Raw genomic sequence first — 12,049 nt, 5'->3', positions numbered from 1 at the left:
GACGTCCTCTTTTGTTTCCCCTCATATTGCCCCAAAAGGTTGGGAGAACGGGCTGATTCCATAAGAATCTCAGCAGACTTAATGCCTCAAAGTGCAACATCTTCTGGAGCTTCACTTCAGAGCATGATGTCCATGGCTGTGAATTTTCTTAGAAGCATTGGTTAGGGGATCAAAGCACTGAAGGTCCTTCTTCAGAAATCCTGGGCTTCTAGGTGTTAAACAACTGCAACAGCTTTGCACCCATGGGAATCCTGCCTTGGCCAAATACCGTCACACATAATAAACAGGTTAATCTCTGTCAAAGCCCAGGCATTTCTGCAGTTCCTAGCTCTGGCATTCTGGTTCAGCGGTTTGCTTCCTTATTACCTTGTTTCTTATACTTAACTCAGAGTTAATGGTATTTTTGTTCTAAGACTTATTCATAGGATGAAAACGTTACTGATGTTTGTGTTTAATCTACATACTAACAGGCAAGCTTAAGCAGCTGAGAAAGTAGCAACAAGGTGAGTTACTGAAGTGTTTATGCAGTAAGATAAACACTAATTTCCCTCTTCCACCCATAAAATCTAATTAACCAGGAAATGCCAAGCACTCCAGAATGTCCTTTTTTGTACCCTTGCCTTGGAAATTATCTCTTTTTTTGCCAGCAACTCTCCAGCTTTCCTTATTTCTAATGGAGAGTAGAGCTGATTTGTCACTCCTCTCTTTTCTCTTTCAAGGAGTTGTCAGTGGGACACCCTGACAGAGAGACAGACACCTGATCTGCAACATGAATGCAAAGAAATCAGGAAACAAAACCCTTTTGTTTTTATGAAGATCCATTGAAATGTGAATTTCCCCCACTTGTCTTTCACATAGACAGGACAATGACATTGTGACATTTTGCAAATGGAAGTGTGCTTTTTGAGCACTCATTGCTCCCTAAAGAAGTTCATGTTAGGGAAGAGTCATGTTTTCCCAAAATAAAATCAGAATGTGGCACTGGGGAAGGGGGTGAATACTCTTTGCTACGACATAAAGGATTTGAACAAGATCTGCTTGTTTTCAGGGCTTTTTCCCACCTGTGGAACAGAATAAATCTATTATCAGAGTCAAATTGTTTAAATTACAGTGATAAAAATTGCCATAGCATTCACAGATTTTGCTGAACAACCTTATTTCTTGCAGAAGGAAAACAGTCCTTTAGGAAAGTGAGCAACATTTTAAGCCCCGCTAGCACAGACAGCCTGAAAATGTCATTCAGAGCAACAGGAAAATTCCGTGACTTTGGCTCCTAGTAAAAACAAAGACAGGTGCAAGCTGGTTGCTTAAAACCAGGCCAAACTTGTATAAAACACCCGAGGAGCAGAGCAATTTGTGCAGCACAGCAGTGACCTGGGGCTGGAACATGACGGTGTGTGTGGAGCTGTGTCCCACGGTAGTCGGGGCCAGGAAGGAGTCCTGGAGATTTCTGTTGACCATTAACTTCCAGACATGAGCTGGGAACTGAAGGAGTTGTAGGTACCTACCCCAGAGAAATCAAGCTCTCTGAGCAATTAGGTGTTGGAGGGACTTTACTTAACACCTTATGCAAGAATACTGCAAAGCAAATAAGACATAAAAGGTTCCATGAGAATATTGGTAGCAAATAAGAGGAATGGAAGACACACACGGCACTCAAAAGACATTTAATTTTGCCTTTGAGATCAGGAAGAGATGAGCAGCTTATAATAGTAGAAGTTCCCTTACCTGTGCTCCAACAGCTAAATGCAAAAGAAGGACTTGGTACATCAGCAGATCTCTGGATGATCACGAAGGACGCAGTGTCTCAGAATGGTGCTCTCTTTATTTCTCCTTGTTTCCTAATAGGCAATTTTGTGAATCTGTAAGGTATGAATAGATATTTATGTTTTGATGTCTGCAATCCAATTTTGCTGAATTTTGCCCTAGCAGCACCGCTTTCCAAAGGTGATATTGCAAGCAAAATCTGAAATGTTGAGCGGGGCCAACCCTTGCAAATATCACCTCATCCTGATAAATGAGCACGCAATGACTGAGTAGATTTCTTGGTCTTCTGCAAAGCGGGTGTTTTTCTTCTCTTCTTCCCTTCTTGGTTGACAAGCTACCCCCCATAATATTTCATAACAAGCACCATATATGGTGTTGATTGCTTTTTGCCTAAACATTTTCTCAAAGATGTTCTCTTAAGCACAGCTTAACAGCTAATGGCTAATAAAATGGTTTTTTAGAGTCTAAGAACTATTATACTTTTCAGAATGGTTATTTATAATAGGGTACATGTATTTGGACACGGTTAGGACTTGATTTTGCCATTTTAACTATAAGTATGCCTTTAAAACTGCATAGGTACATGGTTATTTAGGAAAGCATATGCTTACGTCCCATTAAAACCAAGTTCACGTTAGCACTTATTTCAGTATTCTCCTGGCTTTCCTAATTATGGCACAAATCCTTACAATATACACAGAGTGATTTATGTTTGCAGTGCTTCAACTTCCATTAGTCACCAATAAGTTAATTAATTATGATAATAATATGTTCCTCAATTGTGCCCTTTGTCTGACACTTCCAAGACTTAGCAAACAAGATAAAAAAAACAGAGACTGAAATCTTACATTCATTTTATCATCATCACTATGTACACACAGGGCAATTTTAACAAACACATTTGGGTTTTCCTACTTTTGTAGCTGGCTAATCTTCTTTTACAGTTTTCTATGTGGGAAATCAATGTCAAACAAATTTATAGCTCTTTCCTTTGCAGTGTAAGTAATGGGGTGGTTGTCTCCCACAGCTGACTGCAGATACCTGGTGATAAGGGATGTGCACTCTTCGCACCTCTGCCTGGATAGCTACAGGTGAAGCTGGCATCCCACCTGCTTCTCCATTGCATCTTACATCTCTCGACACATAGGCATATCACTTAGAGTTGAGGGAAGAAGCAGCTCAGACCATCAGTCTGTAAATCTACGTGTAGTCTCAACCGCTGCCATGTCCATTTATTCACTCACCATCTCATGGGGTACCCTTTGGCATCGTCTTGCGAAGGGCACAATGAGAATGGGAACATGAGGGCTGATGTTGCTTCATCCATGCAGCTATATTAGTGGAAATCCTCTAATAGATACACTTTCTCTAGTGCAAAATATTCCCACGTGACCTGTCAGTAGCGTGTTCTATGCCATTTCACATGGGCTACGTGGGTGCACAGGGCTCAAAGCAAAGAGCATCAGGCATGTTTTACCTCGGTTCTTCCATCAGTCCTCACTGTGCTTGTGATAGCTAGAATGGTCCTCTATCACAGAAAATCTGTCAGCCTTTTAGAGGAAGAAAAGTACAGCAAAGAGCAGTTAAAGAATCCTGATGTGCAAGAGACTTGCTAGCATCACTGAAAAGGCACAAACCTGAGGTGGGCAGAAGAGGAGGCTGTGGAGCCTCTCTGCACCTAAGGTTCAGGGATGCTGCAATGCTGAGGTCTGGGAACCTAGTCAATTATTACCTACTTTTGGTTGCTTTGATCTCAATTACATGTGGCCTCATGTTGCAATCCATACAGTTAGTCAACATTAAATAGATCTGTACACAGCAACGCTGAAAATCAGCATAGAGAATGTTATGTCCTCTGTGCCCCTAAAGCAGTAGTAAAAGAAAATGTATGACTAATCTAACAAACAAAATATGTCCATAGAGTTATAAAAGATGAGTTCAAATATAATCCTTTAAAGAACAAAGAAAACAAGCCACCTGGAGGACTCCTTGATAATAAATACCCAGCTACTTCCATTTACTTAGTTACTTCTTTTCTAGCCTTCCGGAAAGCAGCTCACATCTTCTGAGGTCAATATCACAGGCAAAACCCGGTTACGTAAACCATGATGTAATCAAGTACCTAATCAATTTCCAATGAACTAATCAGTACATTGTGTAATGCATGCAGGGGCTGGAGGTGTATGTAGTATTTGCTTTCTACCACCCAGTGGGCTATGTCTGCTGGGGATGGGAAGAGAAGGGGCAGTGTCCGGCTGGGGACTAAGAGCTCTCTCCTTGTGCCTTCATCACCACAATGTTTGCTTCCAAATTTCTAGTTTAAGACAAGTTTCTGTTAATTGTCTTCCTGGAACTGCACCCTTTGTGGGTTGAAAACACCTCAGTATATGACTATACCATTTCTTAGGGTCAGAGATGGGACTCTAAGTGTCTCCTTGATACCTGCTGTCTCTGGCCTTTAAATATCTCCTTGAGATAAACATCTATCAGGTGAGCCTCTGGGAGCAGCATGTAAATCTGCTCTCTGCCTCTCTCCTTATTTCATCTCCCCATCCGTGGATGATGCTTCCCCACCACTCTGGTCCCCATGCTGGGGGATGAGGCTTGGTCCAGTCTTAGCTGGGAGCAGCACCGATACTGCAGTTCCTGCAGAGGCCAGCCTGAAAGAGTCCCTCAAGAGGAAAGGGAAGCCACTAAGTTGTTAATTTTTTAACTCCCTTGTTCACAGACACACCGATAGGGCATAGGCCAATCTGATTTTCATCTGCTGAAGTTCACAAAACAAAACAAGGCCATTTGCAGGGACCCAACCCCGCAGCAGCTAGGAGGGTCATTTCCAGCCTTCTGCATAAAGGTCTCCACAGAGCCACCCACGGCTAATAGCTCCCACTCCCCCATGCATGACTTTGCTGGGAAACCATGCTTTTAACGGTAGCACCTCAACCCCCCCTCGGAGGATGGGATTCCTCCTGGGTAATGAGCCAGACACTGCCAGGCAAATGACCTTTGGAAATGCCAAGACTTGCTAGAAGCATTAAGGGCTGCATTTCCCAAGAGTCCTCTGTACGGTTTTCATGCCCACGTCTTTGCTGGGGGTATAAACCACAGTTTCACCCACCCTTCACCCTCATCTCCAGCCCTTCAGAGGGGCTATGTGTATGGTTTTGTGGGTGTTGGTGCAAAAAGCATATGTAAAGGTTTGGCCTTGGTAAGGAATTATAAAAATAGAGCAAAAAGCCTAATTCCTTATCAATGCAAAAATGTGTCACCCCTTCATAGGCAAGCCCCATGGATCACTGCTCTTTAGGTAGGACCTGCAAGGCAGAGACCTCTGGGCTGCCTAGTCATATCATCTGAAGCAGATTGTGAATAGGTACATATTTAGCCTTAAAATCTGGGTTTTCTTTTCTGTCTAACTCCTTCCATTGGGTTGGGACAGAAGGATAGATGATGAACAGGGAAATTTTGGTAGGCCAGAAGTTATTTTGGCATACCTTCCTGTGTGCTGATGGAGTCTGGTGATGGGTGACAGTGGAGACAGTCCAACAGTGGATGGAAGGAGGTTGCCACAGGAAGGATGGGAAGGAGATTTGTGTCAACCATGCAACTAAACATGACGGGGACCATTCTTAAGGCAACTAGGACCGCTGGCCACATCCATACTGTTAAACTCTTTCACCCTCCAGAACAAGGTGGCTGAATTGAAACTATCTATTGGGAATGATCCCTGGCCCATGCCAACACCCAGCTGTGCCCAGGGATAGTCTGGGTCGGTGCTAGTTGGTCTGGGCCCAAACTGTGCCCAGGTTAGCTGATATAATAGAGCCATGGTCCTGTACCTCTGCCCCTACACTGGTTTACTTGCCAACATGGACATGATGCCGCCCCAGGGAATTTTGCTATGGATGTTCTCACCGAAGAGGGTAGATAAAGCCTTTCCCTTTCTCCTTCCCCTCCACTCACTCTTCCTGCCCCAAAACACTCATCAGTCTGGCTGGTACATTATTTAGACCAAAGCTGTTGCAATCACACCACAAATAAGTGAAATCTCTGGCTTTCCCCCTACAAACTAATTGGCCCTTTTTATTACAACAGTTCTTTATTTGATCAGCCATTTCACCAGTATAAAGGAGATAGGTCTTGTGTAGTGATTTAGTTGCAAGAACAGTTTTGAGTACAGGAATATGATTTAAAATCTCAAAAACATGAAGGAAGGAAGGAAGGAAGGAAGCAAGCTAGCAAGCAAGCAAGCTGTGGGACCAAATCCCATTCGGCAAACAGCTCCTATTCTTACATAAGTGACAATATCCCAGGGAAAATTTCATACAAAGGAAAGAAAATTTTGTTGATTTTCCATGCACAAAACACTAAGAAGCAGTTGTTCATCTTCCACTGGCACAAACCTGGTGAAAAGGGTCTGCTGAGAGAACAACATGGCCACAAGATCAGGCACCCATGAAAAGCGTACCGGTAATAGCAAGGTGAGAAGGTCTTCCAGGTCTCCCAGCTCTTTCAGATGGGGGAATTAATACTACCCAGATATGCTGCATTTGCATGGCTTTGCCCCACCTTTCTTCAGCTGTATAATGTAGGGACCTCACCCTGCTGGGGAAATGGATAAAGAGTGGATTTTGCTTTTTTTCCTTATGTAAACATGTAAATAAATGTACTGTAGGCTGGAACAGTGAGATTTTTACAGACAGCTCTCCATGCCTCATTAATCATGACTTCCTTTGCACTGGAATTTGGTAGTCTCTGTTGTATCCCATCTGGCACCTGGACAAGCCCTTCCCTAGTGGGAAGTCACCAACTGGAAAGGGAAATAGAGGCACAGAGAGAAGCAAGCAGAGGAGGGGAGAACGGCCAGGAATCCACTGAGACTTGTTAGGGTATTGCACGTGATCCAGTGGCAGCTGAACTTGCCTTGCTGGGTAATTGTGCAACTAATTGATGCTTACAGCAGATTTAAATTATTGGGGACAGTGATAGAAGTGGTATCTGAGCTACTCTGGCACCATCATCTGTGTGTCCTTTTCTCTGCTGATCAATGAGAAAAATTGATCACAATCCTCTTTCTGGCAGTTCAAATATTTGAAAATGATCAGGCAAATTCCCAGGAAAACACCCTGGAAGGGTGGTAAACACACAAACCCATCCCATTTCTGGAAGTAAGTGTCAGTGGGAAGCTCAGAGAGTGTATCAAGGAAAATATGAGGCTCTGCCTGTCTTTTTCTTAATCTTTTCTGTGGACATCTGGCCTGTTGTAAGAGACAGCACCCTAGAGTAGATGTGGAATGACTCTGCACAACCTTTCCTAACTTTCATATGAGATGACTTGCCTAAGATCTCACAGAAGGTTGGTCAGGGCAGAGCCTTTCAGGGGTGGCATGGTGATCCACATGTGGAGCCTCTGAAGACACGAATGTGATTCCTTGCTTCAACAACCTGTTCCCAAGAAAGTCTTTCCCATCCCCATGTTGGTAAAAGCAAAAGAAGGTTTTCTCTCCACTCCTTCCTAGGAGTATTGTAAGAATTAATGTACAGATGGTGACGATGCTCTGTTGTCCCAGGGGATGCCAATGTATCTGAGAAGCTGTAAGAAAACAGGACTTTTTGGTATTATTCCTCTATAAACCTTGGGAGAAGGGGAATGTTGTGCGGAGCAGGGCCATATGCTCCAGCTCCACCTTGCCACTTTCTTTCCTGGGAGAAACTCACATCATGGCTTCTTCACTGCAAACATAAGGCATAAGAAGTGTCTAGCACATTTCTGGGGCTTTGAAAACCCAATGAACTGTGACAGAGCAGGGAATACTATTAGAAGAACAGTTACCTGCAAACTGATGAGCTCTGACATGTATACCTCTCATTTAGATATTTCTCCATTTAAAACATTTACTCTCGATTGCATCTCACTAACAGCATTGGTGTCTGCTCACAAGGGTGGTCCTCGTGCTTTCTTTAGGTCTTCCTGGACTTTGTCCTGACATTCATCCAGTTCCTAAGGACACAACCTGACATTCATGCAGGAGCATATCCTGGGTCTGCACCTGGAAAAACAAGTGAAAAATAGCAAAAAAAGTTTAAAAAAAATCGTTATGAATGCAGGTCTTGAACCTGGTGTCACAAAGAGATTTGAAGATTTTCAGGTTTGGGGATTGCAACAGAGGTAGATAGAAGAAATTGCTTTAAGCCCTTTTTATTGTTGTTTTGCCCTCAAATAATTCCAAATAAATATTTCTCTCTTGTGGATTCTTGGCTGATAATCCATCTCATACCACATCTGGTTTATGGTCTGATTAGCAGTGTACTATCTGAAAGCCCTTCTGTCTCCTGATTGCAGAGAAAGAGAAATATCAACCACATGTTATCACCAAAATATATATTGGGAAATAAATAATCCCCAAGAACTCTCTGCTGGGGCAATCTTGACCTCACATTATAATAGAAGAACAGAACAGTGCCCTGTTGGACCTTCTATGTCTAGACCTTTTTGACCTTGCTAGTACCGTCTGCCTTCACAGCCTCCCATGGTAGCAAGGTCAACAAGTTTGCTGTCTGCAAATGTCCAGATATCTTTCCTAGGTTGTAACTGCCAGTCCAGTGTGACAGTCTGCATTATTTTCCTCTAGATGTAGCGTACTGAAGCACTTCTATCATCTGTTTTCCCACTCACTCCATTTTATGGTGTTCCTTGCAACTCTCACAGCTTTTAAATATCTGAAATAAAAATTGCAAACCTGGAGATTTCACTCTTTGCTTCTTTTTCCATGTCCTTGCTCAAGATATTTACAAAAATTCATCCACACACTGAAGATTGGGGCACCCCATGGATGACCGGCTGTCGTGGTTTAACCCCAGCCAGCAGCTAAGCACCATGCAGCCGCTCACTCACTCCCCTGCCACAGTGGGATGGGGGAGAGAACCGGAATGTAAAAGGTAAAACTCGTGGGTTGAGATAAGAACAGTTTAATAGAACAGAAAGGAAGAAAATAATAATGATAATAATAACAATAATAAAATGACAATATACTAATAAAGGAATTGGAATATACAGAATAAGTGATGCACAATGCAATTGCTCACCGCTCGCCAACCGATGCCCAGTTAGTTCCTGAGCAGTGATCCCCCCAGGCCAATGCCTCCCAGTTTATATACTGGACGTGACATCACATGGTATGGAATACCCCTTTGGCCAGTTTGGGTCAGCTGTCCTGGATGTGTCCCCTCCCAACTCCTTGTGCCCCTCCAGCCTTCTTGCTGGCTGGGCATGAGAAGCTGAAAAATCCTTGACTTAGTATGAACATGACTCAGCAACAACCGAAAACATCAGTGTGTTATCAACATTCTTCTCATACTGAATCCAAACTGCAACACTATACCAGCTACTAGAAAGAAAATTAACTCTATCCCAGCCGAAACCAGGACACCGGCAGTCACAGCCCTGGCACCTCCATCCCGCTCTACACTAAGGCAGGGGTGAGCCTTAGATGTAAATAGGGATAGGGATGAGATCCTCCAGGGACAGACCTGATCAGAGAAAACAAGAGACCCAAAGCTTGGGATTTAGATCTTATCAGACTCCATCACTTCTCCAGCAGCCGTTTCATCGGTGATTCAGATACTGAGGGAAAGAGACTAAAGACCTTGTTACTAGCACCAGTGCCTAGGACTTAGCCTCTCTCCACAAACAGGAGGATCTTTATCCTTAAAAAAGGTCCAGCAGAAGAAAAATGACCTTACCTTGATCACTAATAGGGAGATGTGACCTTGTCCTCAACTTAGACACTGAGCCTTGAGTCAAGAGGGTGGAGGGAAATGAAAATGAAACTTCAGCTTCCAGTGCAGTCATGGGATCACGCTAGAAGTGAGCATAGCCTGGTGACACAGGAGTGGCACAGATGCTTATACAGCCACAAAAAATTCTCGCTGCCGGAGAGTATATTTAAAGTATCTGTAATTAATTTCACCAGACACAGAAAATCCAGAGCCGGACTCAATCTAGCTGTGTGAGCAGGGGTCCCAGCTCAGGAAAGTTGGGCTTGTGCTCACAGACTTCATGTCCTTCTGTGGTCAAGCTCATTGTATGTCAATATTTAGAGTAAACTGTTTTGTGTAATGGACCCCAACAGGACTGATCACAATTTTCTGAGAACTGTATCTTCACCTAAAAATAAAGATATATCTGAAACAGCATTCGTTACAAGGATTTACAATTGTATGGAATATTTTTAAGCCTTTCTCCCTCACACTTCCCTATCTGACACAGCCTCAAAAATTTCCTTGTTTATGCAAGGTAGAGTGTTTTAACTAGAAAAATTCAAAGAATCTCAAGATTATTAAATAATTTGGTTATTAAGTAACCTATGACAACTTTCCTTGCATGGAAGACATCAAGTTCTACTGCCAGGTAAACTGTCCCCTTGACTAAACCTCATCACCAGCCAGCTCTTGCCTATATTGTGACTCAACTCACTTCTGCTTTTTAAAAAAAAAAGACTTTAAAAAGTCTTTAAAGTTCAGCCCGTTGAAGAGTGAGAATAATTGTAAATCTCAGCATTTTTTATGAAAAGTAAAAGCTGTTCCCATCGGCTGCTGTGAAAATAATACTTCTAACCAGAAGTATACCAGAATAATACTTCTTACCAGATACCATTCTTTCAAGAGTGTGCTAGCACTCCCACCAAAAGCATCTAGCAACCTGTACTATATTGTGTTTTTTTCAGCTGTGGAAGATCTGCAAAAGGAAATACCTGAGCTTCTTTCCATTCAGAGCAGTCAAAGGGACAGAAAATCACATTACAGAGACAGAATAGTGGTACAAATCTTGCCCCTGGTTCAGCAGCGATCGCAGCTGAGTGAATGCACTCAGCACATAGAGGATTTGGCATGTACAGATTCCAACTGCAATGTTTTCCCCCATGTCACAGCTGTGTGCATTTGTCAGCACAGTCAGGAGACATCTCCCCTGCCTTTGGGTTCTCCCCTTGCTTATTCGTTTTCGGAAGAGCCAGGGACATTACACAGCAGTGAGGTAGCGACATCTGGAGGACAGCCACCAGTGAAATCCTCAGCTCACTCAACCCACCGGTGATGCACCAGGAATTTTGGGACACGGGAGAGGGGCCCTTAGGTCTACGTTCATCAGATAAGTGAGAATGAGAGTCACGGAAGGACCTACACTTAGTTTTTTTGGCACAGGGCTAGGAACAGTGGAAGCACCCTGAGGACCTTGCCCTCCTTGGTTCATCAGATTCTTCTGCCTTCTGTCTGTGGCTGTGATTCCCAGGCAATGTCAGGCTTAGGGCATCCCCAGGGCTCTCTAAAGCAGTGATGCCCAGCTGTGGGATGGTCTGAGCCCAGGGGTTGTCTATTTTCCCCTCTGTCCCCATTCCCAAAGACACTTGTAGATGGTGCCAGGCAAGCTATGGGCAGAAAGGGGGTCTCCCAGGGCTGGGTGGTCAGAGAGGACAGCCTGTGTCCGGTAGATTGAGCTCCTTGCACTTTCAGGACAGCAGCATTGCCAAAGCCCATGTGCAATCCCGTCACCCATGAATCCATGGAAATTACCTTTTTGAGACACTCCATCTACCTGATACCCTGAACTGATCTTCCTCACTTGCTAAATAGCTACATGAGCTTCTGGAGATGTTAGTCTAGTACTATGTTCAGATATCACCATTCAGCTGTTGTCCAAAACATCAGGAACGCCTGAGTTCATTGGAGGTGTGAGCTCAAGGCTGCCTTGTTAGGTGAGTCCAACACCTGCGTTGGTCTCACAGACTGTTGGTCAATGCCCTCCTCTGTGTGCAGGATGCAGAACTGTAGGACTTTGCTTCCTGCTAAATGCCCGATCCTGGCACAGGAGTAGCAGCCTGGACCTGCTGTGAGAGGGTGCACCCCTGGTGTGGGTACAGCAGGAGAAATTTCCCCCCCCCCTACTCTTTTCTTGCCTTTCTCATCGCCCTATTGTCTCTTTTCATTATGTATCCTGTTTATGTCTTTTAAAATTCACCTTCAAAGAGCTCTTAAAAAGTTCAACTACATCTAATGAACTATAACTCATAGAAGGTCATTCCCATAGCTCTGAGTCTCCTTGTTTTCCAGCCCTCCATCCCCTCTGTCCATCTCACCAAGAAATGCATGGGGAGCCAGGAAGAGAGTAAGTAGAGAGATAAAGACCCTGATGACTAGTCCTGACAGCTTGGTTTCAGTTGCCCACAGCCAGGTGTTTCAACAGAATCAACAAAAAGACACTGACGTAGTAAAGCAAGTCCAGTGA

The sequence above is a fragment of the Harpia harpyja genome, chromosome 15 (assembly GCF_026419915.1).
Source record: "Harpia harpyja isolate bHarHar1 chromosome 15, bHarHar1 primary haplotype, whole genome shotgun sequence".
Lineage (NCBI taxonomy): Eukaryota > Metazoa > Chordata > Aves > Accipitriformes > Accipitridae > Harpia > Harpia harpyja.
This window is presented reverse-complemented; position numbering follows the sequence as displayed.